The sequence below is a fragment of the Camelus dromedarius genome, chromosome 18 (assembly GCF_036321535.1).
Source record: "Camelus dromedarius isolate mCamDro1 chromosome 18, mCamDro1.pat, whole genome shotgun sequence".
Classification (NCBI taxonomy): domain Eukaryota; kingdom Metazoa; phylum Chordata; class Mammalia; order Artiodactyla; family Camelidae; genus Camelus; species Camelus dromedarius.
In genome coordinates, this window is record NC_087453.1 from 10,377,581 (window position 1) to 10,390,539 (window position 12,959).

A 12,959-nucleotide genomic window follows, 5' to 3' on the forward strand; every position below is an offset into this window, starting at 1 on the left:
TGGAGTTTGCTGTGAATTACGGGAAAGAAACATGGCCAGAGGGCACTTTGCAGACCCTCTGACCCAGTGAGTGCCTGAACTGGTGAGTTAAATCCTGACCTGAAGCCTGATCCACGCACCTGCTTGCAGTGAACACAAATGTGCTTGCACACACACAGGTGTGTGTACACGAACTCAGGGATACAAACAGGTACACACACACGAAGAGGCACTCACACAAAAGATCTGTCTCTTCCTAAGAAAGTATAAGGAGTTAAGTCACAGACATCACCATGTTTGGTGTTTGAACAGCAACAGCGGAAAGAATAAATAGCCAAAAAGATAATCAGATGACACCATCTCAGCCCCACATAAGCAATTGTGAGCTGCTCCTCCATTACCAGGGTTCCCTGCTGTGGAGACAGGGATGGAGGAGAGAATTGTGGGCACAGCTCATTAAGGAAGGGAGAGCCATATTCCTGAACTTGAGGCCTAAAGGAAGAGCTGTATGTTTTTGAACATTTTTATTGTGGAAGTCCCCCCTACCTCTGAAATACTCTCCAGAACCCCAAAGAAAAAGCAAGCAAAGGCAGATCTCCTTCCTGGCAGATTTCACCTTCCTCCTCCACCCCAGGCCCTGGGAGCCACCCCCCATGGGGCTCTGAGGCCCCAGTTAGAAAATTCCTACCATAGGGAAAACATGTCCCAAAGTTAGGCACAGCCTCCAGTGGGTTAAAATCCCATTTGTCACCTTTGTGACCTTGATTAAGACCCATTACCTTTTTGAGCATCAGTTTTCTTGAAACATAAGAGGGTTACATAGATCACCTAGGGGAAACACCCAGAAACTCCTAGAACTGCACTGTCCAGTAGGGGATCCCCTAGCCCCACGTGGCTGGTCCGAACTGAGAGGTGTTGTAAGTGTAAAACATACACTGGTTTCCAAAGACTTAGTAAGAAAAAAGAATGTAAGATATCTCATTCCTAATTTGTACATAGATTGCATGTTGACGTGATAATATTTTGGATATACTAGGTTAAGTAAGCCATATTATTAAAGTTAATTTCACCTGTTTCTTTTTATTGTTTTAATGCAGCTACTAGAAAATTTTAAATTACACACATAGCCGGCTTTATACCCCTCCCAAACAGCACGGGACTAGAGACTCTGCAACAAATGTGTCCCTTCCGCATAGATGAGACAGAAGGAGTTGGGAGGTCCCCGCTATTTTTCGTCGGTGATGGTGAAGAGGTAAGCTCCACATTTTGTTCCAAGGCAAAAAGAGGGCAGAAGATCAGCAACTTCAGTGGTCCCAAAAGGTGTGCAGCAGAATCTGATTTGGAAAAACACGTTCCAGGTTTTTCTGATTTACTTAGACTGTAAGCTGATCTGGGGTAGCTAAGAGAGGTTATGGCGCAGAGAGCCTAAAGCCCCCAGCTGTGTCAGGACAGCCAATTTAAATTTCAGATAAACAACGAAGAAATTTTTTTTAGTATAAGTATATCCTCATGGACCTTCTGTATTTTTATTTGCTAAATATGACAACCCCAGCTATCATGAAAGATGACTACAGCAGAGAAAGGAGGTGCTGTATTACAAAGTTGACGATGGCCTGGGATTTAAAAACAACTCTGGAGCCAAGCATCTTGCGTTCAAATCCTGGGTCCACCACTTACAGTTGTGTGACCTTGAGTCAGTTACTTAACCTCTCTGTGACTTGGTCTCCACATCTGTACTACAGGTATAATACCTTGTAAGAGCGTTACTAGGTTTAAATCAGCTGCTGTTGCCTGCGAGTACACTTAGCTACAGCTGAATCGGTTTGCCCTTAGCAATTTAGCTTTGTTTTCTGCAGCTACTAGTTGGTTCTCTGCCCGCGCATTGCCCACCCTTCAGCCCTGTCCCCCTCCAGCCTCTTCTGTGACGCTGGAGACAGCGGAAAGCGCGGTAGACAGCACCACCTTGAGTCGAGTTCCTCCCCTTTCAGAGGAAGCCAGTTTCTCCTTTCTTATTCCTGGACCATTTCTGAGCAAGGCAGCTAATTTCACGTGAGCTCAAGTTAATGTCTCAAGGAGCTTCCCGGGCGCTTGGGCAGTTCACCCTGCGATCTAGCCTCGGGTCCCGACTCCAGCCCGCGTCTCCAAAGAGAAATGTGTATGGTTAGAGGCGAGAGCTGGGCATTCAGCGAAGGCGGTAGGGTGTTTGGAAACCAGGTCGAGGTCCCGTGAAAGCAGATAAAAGAAAATATTTATTAACCTTTCATTAGGAGGGGAGCGCCCGGCCAGGACTGTTGCACGCCCCACGGAACACTTGGCTCCTTCCATCCGAGAGGAGAAGGAAAAGAAAGCGGAAAAGAGGCAAGGATTCTTCCTCTCCGTTTCCAGCCAAGTGGACCTGATCGATGGCCCTCCTGACTTTATTGCGATATTTGATTTATTAGAGATGCCCCCCTGGTGTGTGTGTATTACACACACACACACACACGCACGCACGCACAGCTCTGGCCCGCGTCCCTCCCTCATTTCTAGCTCCTGGGTGAATCCCACAGCTGTTTCAACTCTCCGCCGAGGGCGAGCGGGAGCGAGTGTGTCGGGTGTGTGTGCGTCTGTGTCCCGGAGAGGGTGCGCGCTCGGCGCCGGGAGCGCGGCCAGCGGGGTCCCGAGGCATCGGGAGGCGGAGTGCTGCCCGGACCCACGCTCTCCGCCACTGCCCCGTCCGGGGCCGGACTTCGGAGCCAGGGCCGGGCTCTGGGAGCTGCAGGGCCGGGCCGGCCGGACCGCCCGTCCTTCGAGCCAGAGGTAAAGTGCTCGCGCGCCGGGGGCGCGGGGAGGGCGCCGCGGCGGGGAGCCGAGCCCCCGGGCCCCCGCCGCCCGCGGCTCCCCTCCCGCCGCTCCCCGCCCCGGCGCGCGCTCGCCTCCCCCGCGCGGAGGCCGGCGGCCGGCAGGCAGGCGGGCGGGCGGCCGGGCCGCGCGGTGCCAAGGGGCTGGGGCGATGCGAGAGCGGCTCGGGCGGGGCGCGGACCCGGACTTTGGCGAGGGCGGCGCGCCGGGGCGGGGGCCGGGGGCGGCGGCGGCGGCGGAGCCCGAGGGCGGAGAGGCGGGAGGAGGCGGAGGGAGGGAAGGAGGAGCAGCAGCAGCACTCGCCGGGGATGCAGCAGCGGCGGCGGCGGCGGCGGCAGCAGCAGCGGCGCGGAGTCCCCTGCGCCCTGCGGCCCGGCTGGGCTGCGGCAGAGGCGGCAGCGCCCCGCGCCGGGTGAGGTCGCCCGGGCCGTGCGCCCTGGTGAGTGGGGCGCGGGGGCCAGGTGGGCGGGGCGGGGGCTCCCCGCGGCCGGAGCCGGCCCGGGTGAGCGCGGCCGCGAGCGCCGCCCAGGTGAGCCCGGGCGGGTCCCGACCGCCCGGCTCCGGCCCCAGCGCAGAGCGCGGAGGTGGGACCCGGCGGGCTGCAGGGTGGCTCTGGCGCCGGCGGGCCGCGGGAGGATGACCCTTTTGACCCCGCTGGCGGGCTGGGCGAGCGGGCGAAGACTTCCCACCGCTCCCCTGACCCGCCGACGCGCCACGCGGAGCCCTGGAGGCCCCCGGGGGCAGCGCTCGTGGACCCGGGCCGCAGGGGGATGGCCTCCTTGACCCCTTTGAGTTTAGACTCAGCGGACCGGCTGAAAGCCAGACCACGTGGGGTTTGTCCAGGCAGAACACGGGAAAGCGGTGGACCGAATCTTCAGAGTGGGAACTCAAAGATACCGAAAGGGCAAATGGGATTAAAAAGACGAACTTCCTCCCAGGCCGGGTTAGACAGAACCAGTTCTCATTCACTTGTAGAGAGATGCTCCCCTCCCCGGGCTCCCGAGGATTTCAGAAGTCTGACAGTGAAGCTGCAGCGATTTCTAAGAGTGCACTTTCTTTTTTCTCCAGTGTTCTTTATAGTAGTTCATTCATTCGTTCCACAAACATTTATGGAGCACCTCCTGGTGCCCGGCACCGCGTTACGTTCCAGAGAAAGGCAATGAATAGTATCGAGTTCCTGAGCACCAGAAGCTCTCAGTTCACTTTGAGGGCAGCTGGGAAAAGAGATGCGGTCTAAGGGTGGAAAAATGTAAGGAGGCACCTGGAAATCCTAGTTTTGCACAATGAACTCTGTCTGCAATTCCAGGTCTAGAGACGAAGACCACGGCCCCCCCGCACACAGTAGGACGAGCCCAGACATTCATTTTGACCATCCCTTTCTCCTCTTCCCCTTCCTGAAAGTTCTAAATCATTCCCTGCCCCCTCTCCTCTCTGGACAGTCTTCCTGCAGCTTGTTGTAATCACTTTTTGAGTTAAAAGTCAATATTTAATTAACCAAGTAATTACATTCAGCTTACGTCTGAATCTGGGTATTTGCACATCTGTGCATGTCGGGACACCCGCCCGCGCGCCCCTGCATCTGTCCCCTGCCCGCTTTCCCACAGTGCCGCCTGCCCTCCCTTTGGGGCAGAGAAGGGAGGCTGCTCATGAGCGGGTTCTCTGGGGGACAGAGACGCAGGGAGGGCGGACTTTCCCTAGAGGACACCCGGTGTCTCTCCCCAGAGCAGGAAGAGTTACTCCGCATCTTGTAGTTAATAGCGAAGGGGATTTCTTACTACACCTCCACTACCCATTACAGAACCACCAGAGGGGGGGTTAATTAAATTAAATCCACTCACCCCATATAGAAAGAGGGTGGGGAGGACAGGCTGAAGACACCTCACCCTGTAAGAGAGGTCCTCCCACGCGTGGAGTAGAGGAAACTCATCACAAAAGCCTGTCCAGGTGTGTGACTTAGTGTTCCAATTAGCAACCGAGGGGAGATGGTGGCAGCTTGGCTGATGGCAGTTGGACATTTTCATGTGAAGGGTCTTCTTTGGGCCAAGTTTATGGACGTAAGTGCATGATGTTGGCATAGCTGCTGTGGCTGAGAGTCATTGTGGCTTTGGGCTTTGGGCTTTGTGTATATTTACTGGGTTTTTGAAATTTGAATTTATGGCTTTTTCTGAAACCTTAATAACATGTTAAGTTTTCAGACTTAAGAGCTGACTGATGAGTTGATTGTAAAAAGCTTCGGCGTGAGGAAGGACAGTGTGGCTGTGTGTGAGGCTGTGCACATACAAACAGGCATGTGTGTGTCCCCACCCAACAACTCCATTCAGTTGCCATCCCGAGGACTTAGTTGGTGTCTGGTTGCACATCCTGATGCTTGAAGTCCATCCTTTGGATTTGGGAATCACTTGTCCCTCTTCCTTTCCCTGGATGTGTTCCATTTATCTGTTTGCACCTGCCTCAAGAAGGCAGCTTCTGGTCTCCTGAGTTAGCCAGACCTGGAATGTCACCCAACTCCATCTAATTTGTTCTTTGACTTCCTCCCACCACAAAGAGACCAAAAGCCTTGCCCTGAAGAATATCAGCATGACCAGCTTGTAGTTGAAAGAAAGAACTTTGTCTAGACTGTAGATGACAGATAACACTTATGTAGTGTTTGACGGGCCACACACTGTTACAAATCCTTATGCATAATAACTCATTTAATCCACACGAAACCTCTGAAGTAGGTCCTGTGATTGTCATCATGTTAAAGACGAGGAAACTAAGGCACTAAGAGAATCGTGACCTTCCGACAGTTGGTCAGTGGTAGAGCCAGGACTGGAAGGGCCCTAAGGCTCTGGGGTCCACTCTGACCCTCTGTCCTCTCCTCCCTTCTTGACCTTGGCCTTTTTTTCCATGTGTAGAAGAAACATGCACAGCAGCAGAAAATGCAGTTAGGCAATCCAGCTTTGAAAGGCAGAAGCCCCTCAGTAATCCCTCTTCTTTCCAAAAACCTCCACCGTTTGAGGGGAGTCTGGGGTTTGTATTTTGGTTTGGGGGGGTGGGAGTTGCCCTGAGGAAAATACGTGATTGCCTGGCAAGGTCTCTTTCTCCCTGCAAGTACACACTCCCCTAGTCAGGATGCAAAGGGAACTGTTAGGTGGGGCTGAGGGGAAACAGCCATGAGATCTGAGGTGCGGGTTTGTGCCCCCCTGAGCACACAGTGGAGAGAGGGTTAAAATTCTCCTAGAGGTGCGGCCCTCTTGTGGTTGGTAATGGAGTCGCATCATCCTGTCCCGGGAAGGGTGGCCCAGGCCAGGGCCCTTTGTTTCTGGCCTGGGCCCTGTGTGGCCAGTGGAAGTGGAAGGTGGGACCTCCTCTGAAGGCCAGCCTGCAGGCGAGGGAGGCCTTACCCAGGCCTGCCTTCCATGAGCCTTCTTGTGATGGGCTTTGGGTGGGGAATCTGCAGTGCCCCTGATTCGGATTCAAGACGCTACCTAATTGGAAGATCATTAAGATCATTATAATTAATTGGCATCCTGATAAATGGCGTGATTGCCTAATTGGGGTGGTTGCTAGGGAACCAGGCCTCACTCGGAGCAGAGAGGGGAGGTGGCGTTGGGCTGGCCGCAGGTGGGTGTCAGGGTTACAGACCCAGCGGGTTAATGGGTGGGAAGCCGGAGCCATCTTCACCCACATCTGCCCGTATTTACTGGGCAGCTGCTGTGGGCAAGTTGCAAGTGGATTATCGGTTAGGGATATTTTCCTAGAAAGACTGTGAAGGAATCAAGACCTTTTCTCTTGTAAGCAACAGAGAGGGAGAAAAAAACTTCAGACCAATCTAAGGAGAAGAGGTGGGGACTTACTGGCTTTTATGACCAGAAAACGCTAAGGCAACAGCTTCAGGCACAGCTGGAGTCAGGGCTCAGATTTTGACCTTAGAATCCGTCCCTCTCCATCTCTGTTCTTCCTTCCACAGGGCTGGTTTCTTTCTCCAGCTCCAAGAGCCAGGTGGGCGGGCTCGGGCACTGAGGTCAGGAGAGCTGGGCTGCCTGGCTACCTGCCCGGCTGTGAGATCCATGGCCCATTACTTAACCTCTCTATTCCTCAGTATTGTAGTCTGGCAGATGATGACGGTCACAGCTCCTATCTCCTGGCTAGTAGGAAAGGATAAAATGAGATCGTCCACATCAAGTGCTTGGCACCGTGTCTGACCCAGGCAGACCCTCGGTAAACATTGGCTGTTCTCATGGTTAAGGTGCTGAGCTCAAGAGCTGTCCCCTCATCCTCTCTGGTTCAAGCCCACCCAAGAAGAACAAGCTTCTTTTCCGGTAATGCCCTCCCAAGCCCCAAGCCTCCCTCTGATGGGACTGTTTGTTTTGTTTTGTTTTTTATTGAAGTATAGTTGATTACAACATGTTCATTGCTGGTGTACAGCACAGTGATTCAGTTGTACATGTTTATATATATTCCTTTTCATATTCTTTTTCCTTATAGGCTATTATAAGTTATTGAATATAGTTCCCTGTGCTATACAGTAGGATCTATTCCATATATAGTAGCTCATTTCTACAAATCCCAAACTCCCAATTTATCCCTCTACCCCATGTTTTCCCTCTTGTAACCCTGAGTTTTGTTTTCTATGTCTCTGAGTCTCTTTCTGTTTGTAAATAAGTTCATTTGTCTCATTTTTTTAGATTCCACATATAAGTGATACCATATGGTATTTTTATTTCTTTTGGCTTGCTTCACCTGAGTATGACAGTCTCCTGGTGCATCCATGTTACTGCAAATGGCATTATTTTATTATTTTTTATGGCTGAGTAGTATTCCATTGTGTGTGTATACAGACACACACACACACACACACACACACACACAACTTCTTTGTCCTGATTAGACCATTTTGTGTCATGCTCACTCCAAGGCAGTGACTGGCCATGGAAATGAGTTGCTGATAATGGGCTTAGGCCAGGCTCCCAGGGCCCACCCTGGAGCTGGGGGCAGAGGGGCTTAGCCCCAAGGACACCAGTGAAAGGAAACCTGGTTTCTGGGGAGGCAGACGGCCAATGTCTATGATAAGGGGGACACAAGTGTAAGAGATGATGGCCAGATGGACCTGCTTCCATTTTGGTCAAGGTGGGGACCATGGAAACAGCTAGCTACTGGGTGGGCAGCCTCCCCCACTGCCCCCTCCACTGAGGTCAGCAGGCACTGGAGGCCAGACTTTTCTACCTGAGTGTCCACCGTGTGCTACCTGGCCTTGATTCTGCATTTTCTGGTGGCCAGGAGCAGTGTTTGCCCAGCCTTCCACCGTGTGCATCATCTGGAGGTATCTATTAAAAAGCTCAAATTCCAGGCCCTGCTGAATCAAACTCCCAAGGGGGGCCCTGGCTGCTGGAAGGGGACCAGAGTTCCGTGTGTGTGTGTGTGTGTGTGTGTGTGTATGTTCCACATCAGCAGAGAGGTGGAAAGAGGACCCTCTAATCTGATGCAGGGGCTGCAGAAAGGCAGAGGAAATGGTCTAAGGGAGATCAGACATGTAAAGGGGTTCTGGAAACTGCTATACAGGTTAAGAGGGCATTCCTTTTACTTGTCAGTGCACATGTGTCTACTGAGTAGCTACTGTGGGCCAGGCACTCTGTTGGACGTTAGGATGAACAAAAGAGACCCCTGCTCTCGTGGAATTTATACCCCAGAGGGTGAAAAGCAGATAATCCTCAAGCAAACAAGTCCGAGGCTCTTTCCGAAAGCGGCCAGCTCTGCGGTGGGAACAAGATAGTGATAGGATGGAAGACGATGGGCGGGGCGGACAGCTTTTGGCAGGTGGTCAGGGGCGGCCTCTCTGAGGATGTGACATTTGTGCTGTGACCTAAATTTTGAGAGTGAGCTGGCCTTGGGAAGATCTGGGGAAGGAGCATTCCAGGTAGAGGGAGCAGCCAGTGCAAAGGCCTGGAGATGGAGAGGAATGGCTTGTCCAAGTCCCCTGTTTAAAACACAGACAGAAGTCCGGTGGGGTGGAGGGTAATGAGTAGGCAGGGGAAGGAGAGAGATGGGGTCAGTGGTGAGACATGTGGGCCATGGTGAGAAATCTAGATTTTGTTTCCAATGAAATGGAAGATCGTTGGGGAGTTTTAAGTCAGGAAATGACATGATGTGTTTTTAAAAACTCCTCAGCAGCTACCATGAGAGGGCTGCTTTGCAAGTGGAAGCTGGGACCTGAGGATGGGGAGCTGATAGTGGCCAGGATGGTGGTGGTGGTAGCAATGGAGGTGGAGTGAAATGGGTGGATTGGAGACATATTTTGGAAGCGGAGCCAATGCTCTGGATGAGGGACGAGCTGTCATTTTCGACCAAGGAAAACTGCTTCCTCCCACCCAGGGGGTGCCTTTAGCAATGTCTGGAGATTTTTTGGTCGTCACAGCTAGAGAGAGATGCTACTGCTGTCTAGTGGGTGGAAGCCAGGGATGCTGTTAAACATCCTCCAATGTGAGAACACCCCCCACAACAAAGAGTGATCCAGCCCCCAAAATCTGTAGGACCAAGGAGTCAAAGACGCCTGGACAGTTTTGTGTATAGTGATTCCTAAATAGGGAAGTCTAGGAGAGATGGTTTGGAGCGGGGAGGATGAGCCAGAATTTAGCTGTGGAAATGTCGGGTTTGAGATGACTCTCGCCCTGGGTGGTGGAAAGCTTACTGGGTGCTGGATACACAAGTCTGGAGCTGGTTGGGGCTGGCAACTGAAATTTGGGAGTGTTCAGTGCATCCATGTTATTTTAAGCTAGGGGACTGGACACAATCATCTGGGGAGAATGCATTTTGTTCTCTGGTGTGGTTTCCTCCCTCCTCCCCTGCCCGAATGCCTGTCGTGCATCTATTTGATGAATATTTTTAGCACATCCCACACACTCACCTCTTGATGACGCTCCTGAGAAATTCCCAGAGGCTCAGGCTGAGTGCCACCCCTCCCCCCGTCCATCTTCTCATCGCTCAGTGGTTAGCAGACAGAGCTGAGTAGTCATCACTGCAACAGATGCCCTTGGGAAGTTGCTGAAGTTCATATGGGATCCTGGGTCTCGCAGGCAGCGCGACGCCTCCCTGGTAGAGCAGCTGTTGGCGTGGTCTTCAGAGCTTCTCCTCCAGCCCAGACCCATGCTTCATGGAATTCTCTCTAACCAGCAACCGCCACTGTTTGAATTTTCCACAGTCTCTTCTTTCTTTCTTTCTTTCTTTTTTTTCCTTTTTTTGGGGGGAAGGGGACAGTTCGTTAGGTATATTTATTATTAGGTTTGTTTTTTTTTAATGGAGATATTGGGGATTGAACCCAGGACCTCATGCTTGCTAAGCATGTGCTCTAATGCTTAAGCTATACCCTCCCCGACTCCACAGTCTCTTAATGATTCCAAAACACACGTGGCCCAGTGGCTCTGACATCTGACATGTAGCTGCATCTTAAAAAAGGTCTGGACCCACTACTTTGCACACCTGGGCCTTGCTTGAAGGTTAGATAAGTTCTATCCCAAACTCAGAGTTGTTAAGAGCGAGTCTTGTGTGTGTGAGTTGACAGGCAGGGCCATCCCAGGGGACCATGAGCAGTGCCCAAGATGTGTTTGGCCAGGTGGAAGCCAGATGTGTTCGGGGAAGAATGTTGCCAGCAGCCTTTCTTATTAGCTCAAGATCAGGGCCCCAGCGGGTGACTGGACCCAACTCAGCAGCCAGAAAAGGCAATCGTTTTGAGCCGCAGAAGTTCAGGGAGATGTTCATGCTCTGGTGAAAATCAGGTCATCCAAAAGCAGCTTTTCTGGCCTGTTCTCCAGACAGACACTGTCCACAGACTTCTGAAAGCAGACCATTTACCTGGATATTTCAGAGAACAGGAAAGCCTACTAGAGGCTTAGTGGCATGGAGTCCTCATCATTTGAGTGTGGATGAAAATGTAGTCACTGCAGTGATAGAATTCCTGGCTGAGAGTGGCTTATGCAGTAGAAACATTTAATTCTTACATAACAAAAGTCCAAAGCAGGGTGGTCCAGGGGCCAATTTGTTGGTACAGTAATGTCATCAAAGACCCAGGATCTTCCTAGCCCATTCCTCTGTCTTCAGCATGTCTTTGATCTTTGTTGCTTCATGATCTCAAGATGACTGCCACAGCTCCAGACATCATATCCCCATACAAATGGGATTAAAGAGCAGGACTCTTTGATGTCTCTCTTTTAATCAGAGAGCAAAATCTTTCTAAGAACACCCCAACGCCTGCAGACTTTGCTTTGTGCCTCATTGGCATAAGGTTGGGTTTTGTATTCACCTCTAAGCTAAACACTGGCAAAGGGCTTTTCACATTTGACTTAGCTCAGTGGTTCTCCAAATTAACAGATCAAACACTCTCTTATAGCAAATACATTTTGCCAGGTTTTCCTGAAATAAATTCATAGATAATACAACCTATCTATACATATATTTTAATCAGTAAAGTACCCTGACTGTAATTTAAAGGAAAATTAAAAAGGGGAGTGATTTATAATTAAACATATGCGTTACAGCCTGTGAACGCTTAGGAACAACTGCATTAGAAGATGCAACGTAGCAGTCAGATACTTACACTAGTTCAGGATGACATAAATCTGACAGCTACAATTGCAGTGGAATACAAATGTTTGGTTTTGCAGCTCAGATACCACATGTGCTGTGGCCATAAGCAATGTGATTTTCCAAAATAGTGAACAATTTACCAAAATTTCCAAATGAAATAAACTACAGTCTTCCCTCAGTTTACTTAGTGGTCGCATTCCCGGAAAATTCAGCATAGGATAGAACCTTGCAAAAGCATCTTTTGTATTGATGTGTGAAATGGAGTTCATGTCTGGGGTCAGGCAACTGTGAAAGCTTCTTCACCTACGTGAATGTCTGGTGCAACATTAAAAAGTTGTACTGAAATTGGGCAGTTCCTCACCACGTGGAGTGTTGCAAGTTATCCAGTAGCCCTGCACCCCCACTGGATGCCAGAAGCACCCCCGAGTCATGTGACAACCAAAACCTCACAGGTTCTTGAGAGTACCCCCTTGGAGGGGTAATTTGACCCCTCTGAGAACCACTGGCTTAGACTAATGCTGGCATGTTGCCAAGGTGGGGGAGGACCCACCCTTGAAAAAATTGGGGTCCTATAGACCAAGGAATGACCAGAAAGTGAGGCACCCACAGTGTCTGCGCCAAGAGTTGTCCCCCAGCTCTTCTTTCTGCTCCTCACCCTCCTGTTGACATGTTCCTAAAACATCCCAGTCCAGCCAGTGAAATAAACCCATGTGGTTGGTGTGGGCCAGCCTCTCCAGTGAATGGGGTTATGAGTTCTTGGGTTAATCTGGGTATCAGTGGCTTCCACCTGGGCAGGAGATGAAGACGGTATAGAATATTGGACATAAGAAATCCCTGAGAATCCATGTGTCATGATAGTTAAGGGCCTGGACTCCAGAACCAGAATTCCTGGTTCCAGTCCCAGTTGGCCACTCAGTAGCTGGGTAGAGCTGGGCAAGTCACTTAACCTCTCTGAGCCTCAGATACCTTCTGTAAAATGGGGATAATCGCAGTAGCAGGCTCCTAGAGTTACCGTGAAACACTAGAACAGTGCATGGGCATGTGGAAAGTGCTTCAAAAGGCAGATAGTGTTTTTGCTCCTCTTTGTGGGTCCTTTTTAGCTTTTTAAAAGTTGAGATATAATTGACATGTAACATTGTATTCATTTTATTTTTTTAATTTTTTAAAAACTTATTTTTGTTTATTTATTTAAATGGAAGTAGTGGAGCTTGAACCTAGGACGTCATGCATGCTAAGCATGCACTCCACCACCGAGTCATACCCTCCTCGTATTTATTTTAGATGTACAACATAGTGATTTGATAGATGTACACATTGTAAAAGATTACCCCGGTAAATTTAGTTACATAGCCATCACCACACATAGTGACAATTTTTTTTCTTGTAATGAGAACTTTTAAGATCTACTCTCTTAGCATCTTTCAAATATACAATACAGTATTGGGTTTTTTGTATATATATTTTATTGAAGTATAGTCAGTTTACAATGTTGTGTCAGTTTCTGGTGTACAGCACAGTGCTTCAGTCATACACGAACATACATGTATTCGTTTCATAGTCTTTTTCACCATAAGTTA

At 50.3% G+C, this 12,959-nt stretch overlaps 1 protein-coding gene across 4 annotated transcripts in view; it reads left to right on the top strand.

Annotated features, from left to right (window-relative positions):
* Positions 1-2,577: 2,577 nt before the first annotated feature.
* Positions 2,578-12,959, top strand: part of SULF2 (sulfatase 2) — a 109,607-nt gene continuing 99,225 nt past the window's right edge. For 2 of the 4 annotated variants that reach the window (XM_031433658.2, XM_064497011.1), the window contains exon 1: positions 3,156-3,259. The gene's annotated coding sequence lies outside the window, so the exon portion shown is untranslated. Of the gene's footprint in view, positions 2,779-3,154; positions 3,260-12,959 lie in introns of those variants that run through there. The other 2 variants (XM_031433657.2, XM_064497013.1) reach the window with 2 other exon arrangements.